The sequence below is a fragment of the Periplaneta americana genome, chromosome 1 (assembly GCF_040183065.1).
Source record: "Periplaneta americana isolate PAMFEO1 chromosome 1, P.americana_PAMFEO1_priV1, whole genome shotgun sequence".
Lineage (NCBI taxonomy): Eukaryota > Metazoa > Arthropoda > Insecta > Blattodea > Blattidae > Periplaneta > Periplaneta americana.
The window spans coordinates 223,140,849-223,161,742 of NC_091117.1; the positions used below are offsets into that span (position 1 = coordinate 223,140,849).

General features: G+C 36.4%; 1 long non-coding RNA gene across 1 annotated transcript; it reads right to left on the reverse strand.

Annotated features, from left to right (window-relative positions):
* Nucleotides 1-4,898: 4,898 nt before the first annotated feature.
* On the reverse strand, nucleotides 4,899-17,740 carry LOC138708307 (uncharacterized). Its single transcript, XR_011334706.1, has 2 exons — nucleotides 6,924-17,740; nucleotides 4,899-5,888 (listed from the first exon to the last, which is right to left on the reverse strand). It is a non-coding gene; the product is annotated as an uncharacterized lncRNA (long non-coding RNA).
* Between the last annotated feature and the right edge of the window lie 3,154 nt (nucleotides 17,741-20,894).

Here is a 20,894-nt window from a genome sequence, read left to right on the forward strand (position 1 = left end):
GATCTAACCTTTCCAAAATGTACCTAAAGTAACGTCTTTCAAATACACACACCTAAACTGACGTCTAACCTCTCCAAAATATACCTAAAATAACGTCTAATCTTTCCAAAATATACTTTAACGTCTTTCAAATACACACCTAAACGTCTAACCTTTCCAAAATACACCTAAGTAACGTCTAATCTTTCCAAAATATACCTAAACTAACGTCTTTCGGTTTCATCATTTTTACGTACATAACGACGAATAAAAACTAACATGCCACATAACATTATTTTAAGAAATACAGGAAACAAGCATGAATAATATTCACCATTCTTAATGATCGGGGATAGAAGAAAAACGTATGGAATAGAAATTACATACAAATGTGCGTGTAATAAACAATAAGCAAACCATCTTCGATTAATAATTTCAAAACAACATGAATATAGCGTGGATTGTGTAGGAAAATAATTTCTTATATGTTGCTTCCAATCTGCATCATTGTTAACTTATGAAAACAAATGAAAATTAACATGGCATATGAACACTATTTGAAGAAAGATAGGAGATATTAAGTAATATTCATCGTTCTTAATGATCTTTGGATGGAAAATAACAATGAAATAAGTATAAAATAGAAATTACATACAGGTGAGCATATAAAAAACAGTAAGTAGAATTATTTATTTTTATTAATAAGCTTAAATTACTCCAGGTTTAGTGTGTTGTGTAACAATAGACAATGGAATCGTTCACAGAAGTGAACTATAAATGATGTGAATCGTTCAGTGCATCCATCTTGTTGTGTAACAATAGAAGTGAACTATAAACGATGTGAATCGTTCAGCGACGACTTCTTACAAACCCGTCTTTCAAATACACACACCTAAACTGGCGTCCAAGCTTTCCCCAGAAAAAAAAAACCTGAAGTAACGTCTTTCAAATACACACACCTAAACTGACGTCTAACGTTTCCAAAAAAAAAAAAAAAAAAAAAAAATTTGGAAACCAGGCTTAAATAATTTAGCACTCTAAGCCTGTGTTACCACACTTCAAACGCCCCATGACACCTGACGTCATCACATTCGATCCCTACTAACACGTTCCACCATTACAGACAAGTCAGTCAATCCGTGTACACAGTTGCACGTACACCATTATAGACAACAGCCAAACCGTGTACACAGCTCTACGTAATGAACAAACAGCAACCAACAACGTTACACAAGCCGTCTTCAAAACAACAAAAACTTAAAAGGCACGTAAGTAATATCACCCACTAAGATACAAAATCATCTGATAGCTACACAATATACGCACATCACGTAAAACATTTAAAATAAATCATAATATTCGCAACACGAAAATGGCGTCCCACTACAACCGTCACATTTCGTAACCTCTGTACTATAACACGACCAAGTCCAATATTACAATATAACGTATGAAAACAACTTCATTCTCTCAAAACAAAATACGCTTATCAATATTATGTAACTATTAAATCCGTACAAAATCACAATTTGCCACTGCCTTTAAACGGAAGCGCGTCCTTTTTTTGGTTTTGAAGTGAATATGTCGCTTGAAAATCTCAGAGGCCGAAAAACAAACTGCAATGAAAGAGTCCACCACTGTGTATGACAGATTGTTGCAGTATCTAACCAAGTGGTACGATTTTAGTTACAATAACATATTCTCAGTTATATGTGTTCTTGATCTATCGAGCCCATCACGGTTCTCATTTAATGACTTAGTTCGCGTAGCAAAGAAATTGCAAATTACTTTCGAGTTCGACGGAAATGAACTCTACAATGAGTGGTCAATTTTAAAGGAAGTGATAACAACACTGATGCAAGACAAAGATAAAAATCAGTGTTGCAAACTTTGGATATCTTTTTTCGAAAGATCTACGGCCCCCTAATATGCGACATGTGCTAGCAATTCCAGTAAGTAACGTGCATGTGGAAAGGGTGTTTAGTGATGTCAACAGAACTAGTGAAAGCAGAAATTTCTATTAAAATGAACTAGAGTGTAAGCTGTCAGGAATTCTACAAAATAGCCTTGGAAAACACGAGACTTCTAAAGTCTGCAAGGTGCTCCAAGAAATATAAATTTTAAGGTAGGCCTACGTCTATTCTTAATACAGTAAAGCTTTGATTAATGCTGAATGTTTAACAATTTTACAACTTTTGTATGTGAGGCTCTGAAAAAATTAACTAACATGCATTTAAGAGAGCATATTTTTCTGTGCCATTCCTAAAAATTTCACCACGAGTGGATTTTATTTGAAGGAGAAATAAATTACTAAAGTCTAAAAATCTGGCATTAAAAGTAGGAAACTTGCTGAAAACTATTTTTTTTTTTTTTTTTTTTAAGATTTCAAATATTAATTTTCCATCAAATCAAATCCGATATTGTTGAATTTTTATCCGATCCTTTAACTTGCAATACAAAACGAAATATAATTATAATGGAAATAATAATAATAATAATGGATGCCCTAGTTAATTTTATGGGCATCGTAAATCCCCGGGTTTGGCGATAGTTCAACCTGGCAACCCTAGACTACATCCTTCCTTCATAATTTTGTATATGTACTCGTCCTCCATCTTGCGCATACGAAGTTAGATGCAGACTGCTGTTCTTATGGGTACATTAAGTTCGTAAACAAGGGACGTTTTATGGGACTGCCCAAGTACCGGTTATTAAAAGTTAATGTACTCATGAGTGCACAAAATGTAACGCATTTGTTTCACATGGTAATCACCCTTGCAGAGTTACCATCAGACAATTATTTACAATGTTATACAACTTGATTACACAACTTTTTGCCTTTATGGGTATATCACTTCGGAATACAAAGTGTGTGTGTGCTTTCACTTGTTAATCTAATAATTTAAATCCAACCAGAAGGCGTCTCCTAGGAATTTACCTAATAAAATGCAAACACGCAATTACATTACAATAGACAAAACGCATCTAATACCTCTTGTAAATTTACTTACAATATATCCAGCAATGGCGTATTTTTCACCACTGCACAATTTCCTAAATCTTCCGAATTCTTAATAAATAGACATTGGGATTCCTGCAAGAAACCATGAACTCAATCATTTGCAACTTAATTGCACAAATTTTATGAAATTCGTTACCTTCGAACATAAAATACTTTAATACTTCAAGTTCGTTACTAATTCACTCAAATTCAACACTTCACTGCCACGCCATTATATTCAGGCGTCACCAGTGTTGCCAATTCGATTCTTAAAAACCTGCTGTTAAACCGTACAGAAACCGCTAAATTGCTATATTGTCAATGTAAAATTAGATTATTTTGCCGCTGAGAGTGCTAAAAATATCCGCTATATCCCTATATCAGCAATATAAATTTCATAAATTTTATCCGTTAAACACCGAAAAACGCTAGATCTAGCGAGCAAACCGCTGAGTTGGTGACACTGGGCGTCACACCAACACATCAGAGCAGTGTTGCTAACTCTCACAGTCGTCAGACTGGTCTTGCCAAAGAGTATGGAATAGAAACAGTTTTGGACTATCTCTCTCTTTCTAACTCGTTGGTTTTGGTGGCAATTCGCCTTGATCCTGCCCAGAGCCTTCTTCAGTAACTGTCTTGTCCTGAGACTTTCGTTTTTATTGTCATCGTTATTACTTGTCACAACTTTACTGGTCACATATGTGTCAGAAATTTCTAATAATCTATAAAATTTCAATATGACACGAAACACCATTTAACTCAAAGGGCAAACCTGCTAATACGAATATGAATATACACACAGTTTGCTTACAACATTCTGGACTTTGGTCCTTTTCTATAGTAATGTTATGGCGAAGGAAGGTACTTTGAATAATATCCCCCCCCCCTTGTACTAGGAAAAAATTTATTTTCGATTTCGACCCGGCAAATCGATGACATAAAGAGTAGGAAAAAACATATTTGAAAAATATTCCGAAAACTTCTTGGAAGCAAATCAATTCCTAAACTCCTCGCTTGCGGAACAAAATGATTTCAGATTTTTTTTACCATTTAATCATATTCATTCGAAAGATATAATCAAGAATATTAGAACTAGATATAACAGAAGAAGAAATAAAAGAAAATGCGATAACAGCTTAAACATATTACCGGTACACTGTTATTCAAAATGTGTATACATGTTAAAAAAATAGTTATGGACGAAGAAGGATTTCAAAACTATGTCCCTACTAGAATTTGCTTAATAACTTTTCGCTCACAATTATTACTGGCTTACCTAAAATTATTATATAGCCACGGCAGTACAATGTAATGTTCACACAACATAGGCATCACATTCTCAAAATCACTGCAAAGTAGAAAAAAAATTAATTGTAAGAGAAAAGTTATGAACGAAAATGAAAGATTCTAAAAAAATTAATAAAAAAAATGTTTTTCAAATATTTTGGAGCAACAGTAACAAAATATAAATGACACCCGGAAGGAAATTAAATGCAGAATAAATATGGAAAATGCCTGTTATTATTCGGTTGAGAAGCTTTTGTCATCTAGTCTGCTGTCAAAAAATCTGAAAGTTAGAATTTATAAAAGTTATATTACTGGTTGCTCTGTATGGTTGTGAAACTGAGACTCTCACTTTGAGAGAGGAACAGGGATTAAGGGTGTTTGAGAATAAGGTTCTTAGGAAAATATTTGGGGCTAAGAGGGATGAAGCTACAGAAGAATGGAGAGAAAGTTACACAATTCAAAACTGCATGCATTGTATTCTTTGCTCAGGATAGGGACCGATGGCGGGCTTATGTGAGGGCAGTAATGAACCTCTGGGTTCCTTAAAAGCCATAAGTAATACAATCTAATGTTCATACAATAGCTCAAAACCACTGCAAATTAGAAAAATAACTAAAACGTAAGAGAAAAGTTATGAACAAAAATTAAAGATTCTTTATTTCTAAGGACAGTACAATGTAATGTTCATACAACATAGGCATCACATGCTCAAAATCACTGCAAAGTAGAAAAAATTAAAAATGTAAGAAAAAAGTTATCAAAGTACACCACATTAAATCTATGTAAAACTTCCAGTGCTCAATATCAGTAATGAACTCTCACCTGTGTGTAAGATCTCGTTTCTTCTATTTTTTTATGAGTAAGGAACCTTGATACAAAGGTTCCAGTGAAGTTGGTGGAATAGGGACAGGTATAATATTTCTCCCACACGGTTTCTTGTGAAATGAATACACGACCTATGACTGTAGAGTTCCATGATATTTCTGCACATAAACAGAAAAGGGATCATCTTGCGAACATTTAAGCCACATTCTGGGCAAATCGCAATATAGCGAATGTAAAAGCTCTGCCCACCACCCCTTCCACTTTTCCCCTACTAGCTCAACAGACACTGTACGTGATAGGCTAGTGTTGTGTTGAATGCACATTTAATGTGGGTGCGGATAACTTCCCCTACTGGCGTTTGCTGTATTGCGATTTATCCCACATTCCTTCTGTTATTTTAAATTCTTTGGGGTGAGTGACATTCTTGTCCAACATATCAAAATTTTTTAAGTCTTCTGATTGCATGTAAGTAACCTGCAATGGATTGGTTGGACCAGCAGCCACTATCACTTCAACCCATTGGAATGGTACATAAACTTTAGCACTCCATTATTTTTCTACAGTGCAAAATATCTGTTGCAGGATAGAAAATTGTGTTCACTGGGGATATTGTGCAGCACCAAATCGTAATAATAAATCATCTGATGGAATTAGAACATTCTTTTTTCCAAGAGATAAGCAGAGAAAACCTGCTATTAATTCACTGGTAACTACTTCTTCACTCATACTTCTCCTGCCAGATCTGCCTCCATGTATGTCTCACATCCAAGATCAATAATGCTGTCGGTAATTTCGTCTACAATCTCCCTAATTACTTTAAATTAATTAACTAACTACATCTCTCCCCCCTCTTCGTAATTGAGCCATCATATAGCCAAATGGCTTGTCTCAAAATTGAGACGATTCAACAAGGCTCAGGACAACAATCACCTCCTACATAATAGCCAAATTGGCTAGTCTCTTATATGAGAAAACTCATCCTGCCTAAGGTATTCCGTGGTTTTCCTCAGGCATAAGACAAATGTCGGGATGAGCCCTATAAGAAATGGGCCACGGACCTATATGCCCTTCCCCATATATATTCCACCATTATTATAAACGATGTATGCCCTAGTTCAGATAATATAAGTAGTCTATTAAATATACGAGGTCACTCAATAAGTCGCAAATTGAAAGGACAGGGACCTCTCAAATTGCAGATTAGATTACACGGCGCTTCTTCCGACGGCCTTTACATGCTTTGTCATCGAACAACAGATGACGGCGTCTTGCCATTCTAACGGCAAACACCAGCCAACTCCTCCTCGCCCCGTTCCGTGATCACTTGATCAATCTCAGCCCCCCTCGCGTATGTGGTACCTAAGAGGTTACGTCCAATTTCGGCTTCCCCTTCAAAATTTTCTAGAGCTCCTTCAGAGGAGCAGCGTAACCCGGAGTGAGACTAGTGGCCAAGAGGCTTGGAGCTCACATATTTAGTTTTGTACAGCCCCCAACCCCTTGCAAGGACGCGTTTTGCGTACCTTATAAAATTTTCCTCCCAATTCTCCTTCGATTTTTCGATTTTCGATTTCGTCTACAATGAAAGTAAAATGAAATTAAATGTATAAAACATTATCTTCGTCAAACATAGCTCTATTTATACACAAATTATTTTCCACTGAATTCCATATGGTTATGGTATGGGTCTACAATAGAGCAAATTAAATTATCTTCAAGAAACAAATTTATAAACAGATAACTTTCTACTATTCACGTTAATGTAGGTTATGTTACAGATCTACAAGACTGCAGTGACTTCAACACATAATAGGTCTATTAACTTTAAACTTACAATTATACTCTGCATCAAAGTCAAAGGTATTTGGCAGTGGATCTATTTAATCTTGAGTAACTGCAAGTACTTTTGCAGTACTATCATCATAAGAAGGCACAGCAGCTCCTCCTTCAGTTCGAAATCCTTCTAGCTTTTCGTTTGCATGTGCTTTCTTAACATTCCTTTTTAGGTTATCATATCCATATCACCTTCTGATAATCCATGCAGAATTGTGGGGATCTGTTCTTTTCCAAGATGACAATGGGACACTATATCGTGACCGACTCTGTTCGATTATCCATTGCCAAGTAGTGGTCTCGATTACTTGTGTGGTACTTTTCATGTTTTAGGGCTGATTTCACCAAACATATTTAACTTTAATTGTCACTTAAAAGAAAAATGCGTTTCACCAATGCAAATTGGGCTTTAAGCTCCCATTAAACTACATTTCAATTAATTGGTCAATATTTGTTGCATTAAAAAACAGGGTGGACAGCCAGTTTTATCTACAGAAGAATAAGAAAAACTTATGGAGAGACTTGTCATAACAACCAAATTTCTTGGCTTAAAAATCGATAATGTGTTAAATTGGAAAAATCATATTAAAGAAATTACCCCCAAACTAAATTCAGCTTGTTTTGCTATTAGATCTATGCAAAAGATAGTAAATATCAATACCTTAAAAACAATATACTTTGCATACTTCCACTCGGTAATGAGTTTTGAAATAATATTCTGGGGAAATTCCACAGATAGTAACAGTATATTTCTATTACAAAAAAAGAGTAATTAGAATAATAGTAGGTGCCAAATCTAGGGAATCGTGTAGGACTATTTAAAAAAAAACTACAAATAATGCCCATGGCTTGTCAGTATATCTTTTCATTAATAATCTTCCTCGTATGTAATCGTGAAAACTTTGTAACTAATTCAACAGTTCATAGCATAAATACATGTCAAAAAATGACTTTCATACTCCATCGGCAAGTCTATCGTGCTATCAAAAAGGAATGCGTTATATGGCAGTAAAAATTTTTAATAGCCTCCCTATCGATATAAAAAATGAAACTCAAAACATAAAATTATTTAGGTCCAAATTAAAGAAGTACCTAATTTCTCACGCCTTCTATTCTGTGGGTGAATTCATGACATTCAATAACACTTCATGAAATTGATACTAAAACTATGTGTTGTACTAGTAGACTATATTGTAAATCTCGTCTGTATATATTTCATCTAGACTGTGACTATAAATTAAGATTTTATAATAGTATTAAGTTTTTTGACTTATTCCATATTCTAGCTGTAAGCATGTATGAATACCATGGAATGTTAATAAATACAATACAATACAATACAATGTGCTGAGTGAAGTTATCCAAGGGATATGTATGATTTAAGGATGCTAATTAAACATTATCTTGATGCTTCTGGAAAAACTGTTAAAAGGTTTGCCAATAATACACCAGGGTAAGACTTTGCCATAAGTTTTCTGAAAAGTCCCAATGACAGATTGTCATTTAGAGTGTGCCAGAACATAAAATGAACAAGAACACAAGTCTGCCAGCCATAGTGTCGTCAAGGAATATTTTGACAAGCTGGAGCGGACGTGGGCATCAGTAGTACATGTCGCACGGAGTCGAACGCAACTACGTGATCTCCCTCCCTCCACACCCATAGCTGTTCACCATACCGGGGTACCTGTCAGACCGGTTGAGGTACTGGCAGTCAGCGGTGGATTTCAGTAAAAAAATTTCGCTCTCTAAGGAAGCTCCTGAAGTTAAAAAGTCGAAAAATATTACTTCCACAAATAATGGAAAAATGGATTCTTTTGTTGCGAAGAAGGGGAAAGTGTTAGGTGCTTATTATGCTACAAAATGTTACTGGCAGCGAAGAAGAGCAACGTTCAAAAGTAAAATATCCACATCTTCGGAGTTTTGTTATGAAAATTGCTTCTATGTTTGGCTCAACCTATACTTGTGAACAGTTGTTTTCTCAGTTGACCATTGTAAAATCGAAATCAAGATCACGCATTTCAGACGAAAATTTATTCCATCAGCTCACAATTGCAATGTCTGACATAACTTCAAATTTTGAAAAACTTGCTAATTTACGTGACGAAGAAGAATAAATGAATCCCTTCTTTTAAGGGCATAAGTTAATTGACGTAAATTGACAACAAAGAACTACAGTAATAGGTTTAAAAATAGCCTAATTGTTTTTTTCTGTTTCTTAGTAATGTGCTTGATATTTTGTTAAGAATCTGTTTTTTCATAAGTTCCTTAATTTTATTTTCTAGTGATGCAAATTAGTGATTGATGCCCTTTCAGAACAAATAGGTTCAGATTATGGCATTACATTTTAACTGTTGTGAAATTGTACGTTTTATGTAATTTTATAAGGTTTTTACAGTAATTGTTTAAATTAGAAATACAGTTATGTTTCAGCTTTTTGTAAAATAGTTTGCATTTGTTTTGGAAAATTTGTTTTCTTTCATTGTCATTCATAAAAATAACATTCAGAAAACTGTGTATCTTTTTGTCCTGCTTAATTGATTAACTTTCTGTGTTTCAATACTTCACGCGATCCACCGCTGAGTATTACGTTAACAGGTGATGCGTGTTGCAGCAATCAGAGTAGTGTGGCGCATCTCTTTAAATGCCCACGTCTAAGCTGGAGGAAACATTGACTGATGTTCCTTCTTCTAACATTGTAAATTGCGATGAGACAAATCTGTCTGATGATCCTGGGAGAAAGAAGATAATGGCCAAGCAAGGAAGCAAATATCCAGAAAGAATAATGGATCAGAGTAATCTGCAACTTCAATCATGTCTGCAGCTGCTGCAGATGGGACTCTCCTCCCCTTATATGTTGTGTATAGAGCAACAAACCTATACCATCCCTGGACGGAAGGAGGACCCAAAGGCACTCTATATAATTGCATAAAGTCAGCTGATTCGACTCATTTTGTTTTGATGATTGAGTTAGGTGCATTGCTCTCCCATACTTTGCTAAGATGAAAGGGAAGAAAGTAATGATTGGGGACAATCTGTCCTCACATCTTTCAGTTGAGTCGATAAAGATAATAATAATAATAATAATAATAATAATGTTTTATTTTCGCTGGCAGAGTTAAGGCCATAAGGCCTTCTCTTCCACTCAACCAGCCTTAATCAATACAATACATAAATTTAAATTACAAATATTTACACTATACTTAAAAGGTTCTCCAGCAATATTCTTCACTACACATTAATTTAAATTTAGTTAAATCTATAAGGTAAAGTAGTAACTTAATTTATGAGCTAATTTATTTCAATGAATTATAATTAATTTAATATTTGAGATAGCTAGTAAAATGATGAAAATTAATTTAATATAAGCTTACTAGGACTATGTTACAGGGAGAATATATATATTTCTATTTCTATAATGAGAATATTAATGTAATTGCCATTAGAGGTTTTGTAAATCTATTTAGAGAAATTAATGATAATAATAATAAGAATGGACAGATGTTAGTTTCATTATAAGTAACAAATATTAATCAGCAATTCATCTAAGTAAGAATTTATGTAATTTTGACCTAAATGAAGTTATTGTCCAACAACCCCTTATATCACTCGGAAGCGAGTTCCAATTTCTAGCAACTGAAGATATGTTCGGACCAGAACATAAGTTTTATATTTTTTTGCCAAGCAACTCCACACATCTAACACAGCCACTAGATGTGGCCTTCTTTGGGCTATTGAAATCTGCTTGGAGGTCAGTGTTGGAAGTTTGGAAAAAAGGTCCTGGTAGGAAAGAAGCAAATGTGCTTGAAGATGTATTTTCTCGTCTACTTGCGAAGCAGCTTGAAAAAACAGATTTAAAAAAGTCTGAAAACATCAAGGCTGGTTTCAGAAAGTGTGGGTTCCTCTCAACTCTGAGAAAGTTTTGAAATTGATACCAGCATCAAATAATGATTCAAGAGAATGTGACGCTGCCATTGATTCAAGCTTTGTAACCATACTAGAATCTATGAGATATGATTCTACAATGCCCAGACGAAATCTGAAGAAGCTTCACATTGAACCTCGCAGAAATGCCACAGTTCCAGATTCCTCAGATGAGGCAGATGAACCAGAATGTTCTGCAGGACAGATTCCTTCTCAACATTCTGCTTTAACTGTTGAATCAGAGAGAGAAAAAGAAGAGGAGATTGAAAATTCGACGAATATAACAGTTACCGGTTTGGCTGAAAATGAACACCCCCTTTTCAAAAAACGATGTAGAAAAAGGTGACTGGGTGCTAATTTCCTTCCCATGTGACTCATCAAAAGCAGCATCAAGTAAGGAGAGGGATCGCTGATTTATTGATGAAGTCATTAAAAAAACAATGACAGAAGTTACTAGAAGATTTCTTCAGCACAAGCCAACTAAAAACTTAAACGAATATATTATTATCCAGATGTCTGAGATGAGTGTGACTGCAAATACAGTCAAGTGAAAGCAAAACTGGAGAACCCGGAACAATATGGCAGAGGTCGCCTAAAGTTCAAACTAAATTGGCATACTTTATGATTAATCATGTGTGCATTTCAAGTTTTTTTAACAATTATTTTGTACTTCAAAACATGAAACTATATTTATTTATATTTATCTTCATTTGTAATGTTTACATAAAAAGTAGGATAGTTCTGTTCGCCTCAAGTCATGCAGATTAGAAACACAACAGTATTATATACACGTGTTTCTATTCACCCCACTTGCACATAAAAAGAAACAAGTATTTTTTTTTGTTTTAATTTCCAGATGTCCAATATTTAAAACACGAATTTTTTTTTACCATATAAATACTCGGTTATTACCTATAAATTGCTGCAAAAAGAATTGATTTATGATTGTTTTACACTACCCAGGATACTTTAAAGTTAAAAAGTCTTTCTATTCACCCCATTTTACGGTGCTAAATTATTAACGGATCAGAAAACGTTTACTACATGAAATGACGCACCTGTCATATTGAATGGTGTTCAATTTTTTTAACAGAAAATGTTAAATCTGTCTTTTGTGCCACAAGTTGTGAAGTCGAGCTCTTTCTGCGTTAGAAGTTGTTAAGTTATGATCACTGCAATTTGCCAGCTGACTTCATTGCAGTTGCAAAATGGCAGATGGGGATAATGGTCCAAGAGATGGCTCCTTAATTGAATGGCCATTAAGAGGATAGTCATTCCAAATATAATCTTATTGATGACTCAGAATCTCTTATGTGGGCAATAACAAAGCGTGTTGGAGCAGAGAAGAATGCAGTTCAATCCCTGAAGATGGCAGAGCTAGTCATCAAAAGCTTCGAAACAACATTCCAACTCAACTGGCTGAGAACCCAACAAGAATTATTCCATGCTGAAGTAATATCCCTCAAACGATTTTTAAAAATACTGTGAATCATCAATTTGAATGATAACACCATCATACCCAAGAGAAACGAACCTAATTACATTAAGCTGTATAAAGTACGACCACTAATATTTCATTTGAATATGGTTTTCAAGAATGCATTCCATCCTAGCAGGTATCTCTTTATTGATGAGAGTATGGTGGCTTTCAGAGGCGGATGTAGTTTGAAACAAGGCATGCCACTCAAACCTATAAAGCATGGGTACAAAGTATTTCTTATTTACTGTGCAGTTTCAGGCTATATGTTACATTTTCAAGTGTACTAAGGTAAGGGAGAAGATGGTTAGACAGCCCTTTGAGTGAGAGAAATGTTTTAGAGTTAGCCAGGTATTTTCAAACTCTAGGACATTGTTTTTGATAAATTTTTTTGTGGTTTGCCTCTGTTGTCAAAATTATTGTTTCAGGGAATGTATGGTTGTGGAACAATCAATCAATCAATCAATCAAACTCCTGTATCTCCTCATGAGGAGCATAGGGCATTCACAAAGTGCCTCCATCGGACCCTATTTGTAGCCAACTTCTTCACTTTGCTCCATGTTTTCCCCTCCCTAGCAATTTCCTCCAAAACTGTTCTCTTCCATGTATTTTTTGGCCTTCCTCTTGTTCTACTACCCTGGGGGTTCCAATCCAAAGCCATTCTTTCTACTGCTCCATCTTCTTTCCTGAGTGTGTGCCCTATCCAATTCCACTTTCGTCTTTTGATTTCTATTGTGATTTCTTTCTAATTTGTTATCTTCCATAGTTCTGAGTTTGTGATTATATCTGGCCATCTAATTTTTAAGATTCTTCGTAAATATCTATTAACAAATGTTTGCAGTTTATTTTGTATAATTTTACTTGTTTTCCATGTCTCACAGCCATATAATAAGACTGATTTCACGTTACTGTTAAAGATTTTAATTTTTGTAGATCTAGATATAATATAAGATTATTTTATTTGTTCGTTTTGAATACCACCTAGTGTGGTAGAATTGCTCACTTTTATGATTCTGTAGAAATCACCTTGTGTATACTGCATTTGTGTGCCTCGTTTTACCGTGACAACGCTTTTTAGTTCTTTTAGCACTCTGATTATTACATTATTTATGTCTTTGTTATATTAAGAATTTTAGATAAGGGCGCAAATAGCCATAGTAGCTGACGCACCCTTCTTAAACCCTAACAATTTTGACAAAAAGAAAATATTTCCCGACGATCTCTCTGGTTGCTGACAGAGTTATAAAATATGGGATTCTGATTTTGATATGGCTGGGGATATCTCTGTATGTAAATTGAGAAACAGAGAAAAGAAGGTAGTAGGTGTTGCATCCAACATGCATAATCCTGAACACATTACCTTTATGGCAAGAAGAAATAAAGAAGGAAGATATTACATGTCCACAAGCAATTGCAGACTATAATAAACTTTGTGGTGTGGTCCACCACATTTATTCTTTTGCTTTTTCCCGACATCTTTCCCGCAGTTTTGTACTTCATATATATTCTTAATCATTTGCTGGTAGTTCTGTTATATGTTATCAGAGTGCGTTGTGTTTCCTTTATTTTGTTTTTTTTTTATTTCCTTTTTTTTTTTTTAATAGGATGCGTTAGTTTACCTTTATTCCACCTATCATATTTGTTGTTTCTTTTTTTACTCTGAGAGCTGCCATTTCATTTGCTGTTTCGTAATATAACGGCTCCTGACTTCCGGGTTGTTTGTCCCGGGGGTAGAGACCGGAGCAAGTACGGCGGGGGAGTCGGGAGGATACTTCTGCGGCGAGCGGAACTTTGCTGCGCAGTGGCCGTAGTTCTAGGCATATGGGGCGCCTTGTTACCTATGGAGGGTGATAGCACGGGTCTCGGCGGTTGGCGGCTGATTACATTACGCACGCGGTGTGTCTGTGTTGCCCGACACCAAACTTCATAAGGATATTCAGCCTTCAATATGGTATCATCGGTATATTCGCTGCAAGTTCTACAAGCCAAGGAGTTAATTCTTGGTGCCGGTGATTGGAGCCGGCCTGCTTATTCCAACATTACTATTGATCTACTAGAACTGGCGACTAACATCTTCATTATGGCTTACGCCAGAATATACACTAGGCTATCACTCTGACTGTAAGTGCTGGATGGAGGTAACTAGTGTGTGTGACCCAACGCATAAGCTCTTAATCGAGTGTACTACGCCAAGCTACATTTCCTTTTATGGCGTATTTGTGAATCTGCAGTCGGGTTTTCTTCATTTTTGGGACTCCTGCGTGGTTTGTCATTTTGGGTTGGCCTTTTAGTGGTTAAATTATTAGCTTTGTATTGGGTTATTCATCTTTTATGGTTAGCTTTCTTATTTATTCAGAGTTGTGTTCAGGGTAATTGTGTTAATTTGGTTAGATTATAAGTTTTTGTAGGTATGGATTTTATAGGATTTTGTTAGGGCACTCGCACTTGTAAGAGTTATATGAAATACTAATTTTACATTTGTAAACCTTTATAGTAACTTGTTATCTAGCACGCTAGCACATAGTCTATTAATGTGGAATATTCATAATCTGTCTTCAGTTTCTGTTTTTATATTGTATTGGAATAATGTTATTAAATGTGTAAGTGAAGTCAGAATTTCAGGCAGTCACTAATTACCCACTATGGATTCCCTTGGCTTCTTTATTTATTAGCAAGTTACGCGATCACAAACCAAAACCCCTACCCACAACTTATAGGTCGAGTTGATAAATTAGATTGGTATCACTCCACCTATGACATAACTTGAAAATCTAGACTAGAGTGGATGAAGTTATTTTATTATGTTGTAGATTCTGCAATTGTCACTTCATTTCTATTGTTCAAAGAGACCTGTGTTCTTGCAACAAGGAAAGACGAAAGTTATCTTGAATTCACGAATACATTTGTTAACGAATTGATTGGAGACTGCTCCTCTAAATAAAAGAAAGCCCTAATCCTAATCCAAGTGTTATTGTTACAAAAGCGAAATTTAAGAAAAGATCACCTGGCATGCACAATGTTCAATTTAGTAACGTATGTGATCATATGCCAGTTCCTGGGACTTGTACATGGTGTGTATTTTGCAGCACCAGAAACAAGCCGAAATGAACTTCAATATGTTGCTTCATGTGTAACATAGTCCTCTGTAAAATATGTTTTGTGCCTTTTCATAGTAAAAAATAATGTGTAGTAATTTTCATCCATAACACTGTATAGTAATGATAATTTACTTACTTACTTACTTACAAATGGCTTTTAAGGAACCCGAAGGTTCATTGCCGCCCTCACATAAGTCCGCCATCGGTCCCTATCCTGTGCAAGATTAATCCAGTCTCTATCATCATATCCCACCTCCCTCAAATCCATTTTAATATTATCCTCCCATCTACGTCTCGGCCTCCCCAAAGGTCTTTTTCCCTCCAGCCTTTGCTGTGGTCGTGCCAGAGAATCAGTCCTATCCCGAGGCTTATTGTAGGGATTCGTAACAAGCTGTTTTTTTATGGTGATGGGTTGTTAGCCCTTCGCCCAACCCCCAAGCTGGAAGACCACCCCTTATCGGCTGTCCACGACTGCTTATTCAATATATTCGCAGCTACCCTCCATATCTGGAGGCCATCTCCTCTATCCGCAACCTGAGGACGCGCCATGCCGTGGTGATAATTTTGTAACAAAATTGGTAGCGGAGGATGAGAGAAATCCTCCACCACCATTTGATAAACCATGAGTAAGAAAATTCACTGGTGACTGAATAAGTACTGCGAGATAGTTCCATTTCCGTTGTGCAAGAGTGCTTTGTCGAGTGAGAACAAAATCTAAAATAATCTGTTTTTATCTTATTTTGTGATGTCATCTGAAGTGAAGTAAATGCAGTTTAACTTTTATACAATTGTTATAACGTATTATCAAATCTTGATTAATGACATGTACATTCTACCATTCCTTTGCATGGTTAGATTTCTTGGTTAGTTAGTTAGTGGGGTCTAAAAAGGGCACGTCAGCTACTATGGCTATTTGCGCCCTTATCTAAAATCTTTTACTAAACACAAACACAATACAATAACCAGAATACTTAAAAGAACTAAAAAGCGTTGTCACTGTTAAAATGAGACAAACAAATGCAGTTTCAACAAGGTGATGCATAAAAAACCATAAAAGTAAGAAGTTCTCAGACCCCAAGTATTATTTAAAAAGAAACAACAAAACAATAAAACAAATGCCACCAGAAATAAATTGTCTGGCACATTTATAAAATGCACGGATGTAAAAGGTCCGAATGTCAAGTTTGTTACAATCATATACTAAGGAAAAATGTAACCTCCAGATGTAAAGATTTCTTGGTTAGATAGAATTTGGAGCACAGGCTGTTTCTACATTAGTGGAGGGGAGGGGGAGGTTATGGCACCATGGGTGGCAGTATTCCCACCTCGCAATGATTAGTGGTAATGGTTCGTATCTTTTCTTTACAGATGTCTTGAAACAGATTTGGAAGTACAGATGAGGTGAAATAGACTAAAGACGAGTTACAGAAAGCTATTAAGGCTGTGAACGAAGGCCGTTCAGTGCAATATGCATCTAAAATATTTAATATACCAAGGACAACATTGCGAGATAGATTCAAAGCTAGTAATGCTCAAAAGAGCAAGAGAACAAAATCTGTGATCATATTCTGCTGTTGTCAATTTTGTTATGTGGCTTTCTGCCGCATAACTGGGACATCTAGCTTTTGATCTAGTAGAATCTAACCCAAGATTCCACACAGTTTTCACAAGGTGACAAAAGCAGCTGGTCCAGATTGGGAATGTAGTATTTTAAAAAGAAATCCTGATATTAGTCTTCGAAAACCCGAACCCACTAGTTTGAACACAATTGCTGTCTTTATTGAGACTGAAGTACAATTACGTTTCTCAAAACTTCACAATATCTTGCAAAAATGAACATTTCCCGCATACAAAATATACAATGTGGGAGATAGGGATTTCAACTGTTCACAAGATGGGAAAATTGTGGGTTCCAAAGGACAAAAACAAGTAGGAGCTCCTACCAACTGGGAGAGAGACAAAAACATAATCATCTGTACAGTGAATGCAGTAGGGAATTTTGTTCCTCGTGTTTATTTACCCTAGACAATGGAAGAAACCTTTGCTTCTGAAGAGAGGCCCACGGCATGAAGTTTATTGTTTAAAAAAAGGCTGGATTTGGAAGAGCTTTTCGTAGAATGGATAAAACATTTTAACTCGCACAAGAAATCCACCATTGATGATCTTGTTCTGTTGATTCTCGACTATTACTCCAGACATAAAACAATACCCGGTGTTTGATTTCTGTAGGGGAAAATAACATACGTAATGTCACTGCCACCACACAAAGCATATCAACTGCAGCCTCTAGCTATTTGTTTTTATGGACCATTGAAGAACGCAATTAATAGAGAATGTGAGCTTTTCTTGAAAGTCAACAGTAACCACCAATCTAAAATAACACCTTATGATAATGCAGAAATATTTAATCACGACTACATCAGGATTGTCACACTAAAAAAAAGCCAATGGATTTCAGTCAGCAGGGATTTTTCTTCTAAACCCAAGTAATTGTAAAACGGAAGATTCCCCAATACCCCAGCAATAGAACTACCAGTAGTCATCAATAAAAATGATGAGGAAGACAACACAGTTCAACCTGATGATCCTTAGCCTTCAGCTTCATCAGCTGATCCCCAGTCTTCTACTTCAAAGGCTAATCCTAGCCCGCTTCATGCACTCGCATGGAAAGTAAATTAAATGTATACCTGAGCAGAGGCATAAGAATAAAAAATATATCCCCAGTTCCATATTACTCTGTAGTAAAAAGTGAAATACAATCATCATTCCAGTGTCTTTCATTCTGAACTGGAGGATGACAAGTCAGGATAGTGATTCAGGATGCTGTTGCCAGTGGGAGTAGACAATAAGCACCACAAGGGATGAGGAAATCACATCATCAGAATACAATGGATGCGACTTTTCCACACCACTTCAAAATGACAGCAGGAGCTACCAACAGATTTACACAGTCCTTTGAAACTAGAAACCCTCCCTAAAAATGGTGATGCTGCTTTTGCAAAATATATTACTGCTGAACTAGCATCACTAGAGTTAAAGCCAAGACTGGGAAGAGAAAACAGAGAGACTGTATGGCACAGTGCCACATTGGCTCTAGCTTGGAAGAAAAATATTAGTATATCTGAATTAGTGTATTCTGAAATTGGTACAATTAAGATAGATAGATAGATAGATAGATAGATAGATAGATAGATAGTGAAATTTGAAAGGCGCGTCAGCATCAATGGCAATTTGCACCCATGCCTATTGTTTTTCTTTTTGTGTGGTGAAATTACATTATTGTATAACTAAAATTCACACTGACTAAAAACTTTGACACATTAAAACACACTAATATTGGACGGACAAGGTGACTCCTGATATAAAATAACATTAAAACGAACACATAGTAGTCCCAAGATAATGTCAGACAATCATAAAATATAAAACAAACACTGCTACAAGAAATATGTGGCAATGTTTTATAACAACAATCATTAAAAATCGGATGTATAAGGTCCGAGTAATAAGGTGTATTAAAAGAAATGTAACTAAAATAATCTCCAGATGTAAAGGGTCTGGAAAAGAAATAACAATGGGCTAAAAGGACATTAAAACTTAGATCACCTTGTCGAGTTCCGTGTTACATAAATACCTCAACACTGTGTTGACACAATTAAAATCATTGCCAAGAGCGTCACGTAACGTTGGACGTATTGCATACTGGCGTCGAGGCAAATCATATTTGCGACAGTGGAGTAAAAAATGTTCCACCGTAAGAAGGGCATGACAAGTGTCACATTCCGGTGGAGGTTCGCCAGACAATAGGTGACCATGTGTCAAACGACAGTGACCAATCCTCAAGCGAGTAAGTATAACTTCATCTCGCCGTGACGCTCTTGATGACGAATCCCATTCTCGAACTGTATTTTTAATTGGTCGTAGTTTGTTACCCGCTTGTGCAGACCATTTTTCTTCCCAATCTCTCCGAATACAGTTCCTTATGTAAGTCACAACATCTTGCCACCTCTCTCGCCAGTATACCAGTGTGCCATTAAGAGCAGCGTCTCTGGCTCCAGCGTCTGCTGTCTCATTACCAGGAATTCCAACATGGCGTGGGACCCACACCACTCCCACATCGGAGCCCGACGATAGGAGTGAGTGGAAGAGAACCTGGGTTTGTACAATGAGAGAATCATCGCAATAATATGATTGCAGAGACTGGATTGCACTCAAAGAGTCGGAGCAGATTAGAAATCTACCCCGAGGTTGTCGAATTAAAAATAACAAAGCTCTGTAAATAGCATAAAGTTCGGCAGTAAAAACACTGGTATACAAACTCAGTTTATATTTATAAACCTGCCCGTCGACAACGAAGGAGCTACCCACACGATCATTCACCCGGGATCCGTCAGTATAAATTATACTATTATAAGGAAGCTGAGATAAAATTTCGTAAAAGCGTTGTCTATAAATAAAATTGGGTGTAAAATTCTTAAGAGACTGGCTCAAACTTAAGTCGAATTTTGGACGATTCATAATCCATGGTGGTGTAGGCGGGTATTCTATTACCTTTATATTCGGCAGCCTAATGTCCAGCTCTGAGAGTCCCTCCCGGAAACGGACGCCAGCTGGACGAGGTCGCCGTGGATCCTGTCTGTATCGGAAATCTAAAGCCATGGAATGAAAATGTTTGTATGTGTTGTGCTCAGGTTGGGCTCGGAGCTTTATCCCATAGGAACACAACAACATATTACGTCTCTGATACAGTGATGGTTCCCCAGACTCGCAGTAGAGGCTCTCTATCCGACTCGTTCGGAAAGCCCCTGTTGCAAGCCTTAGACCCTGATGATGGATGGGATCTAACATTTTCAATTTCGACTTATTTGCCGAGCCATAAATAAAACTACCATAATCCAATTTTGAGCGTACAACAGCACGATAGATACGTAAAAGAGTTTTGCGGTCTGCACCCCAATGTACCCCTGACAGAATGCGTAAGATATTCAAAGATTTTTCACAGCGCCGCCTTAAATCCCGTATGTGTGCCTCCCAACTTAATTTAGAGTCAAATATTAAGCCCAGAAATTTTGCAGTGTCTGTATAGTGTAACTCTACTCCGTTGAGACGTAACTCCGGGTGTGGGTGAAGTCCACGGGAGTTAACAAAGTGGATGCATTGCGTCTTTCCAGTAGAGAATTTGAACCCATTGCATATAGCCCATTCAGACAAAGTGTTGATGGCTAGCTGCAGTTGTCTCCCAATGGATGGCAGATATCGTGAGCTATAATACAAACTAAAGTCGTCAACATAAAGAAGAGGTGTTACGTGAGGACTTATGTTAGCAGCTATACCATTAATCGCAATGGAGAACAAAAGAACACTCAGTACAGACCCCTGCGGAATGCCATTTTCCTGTAAATGTTCACTGGAAAGTGTGGTACCTATTCGTACATGGAAATACCTCTCTGCCAAAAAATTGGCCAGAAAAGTAGGA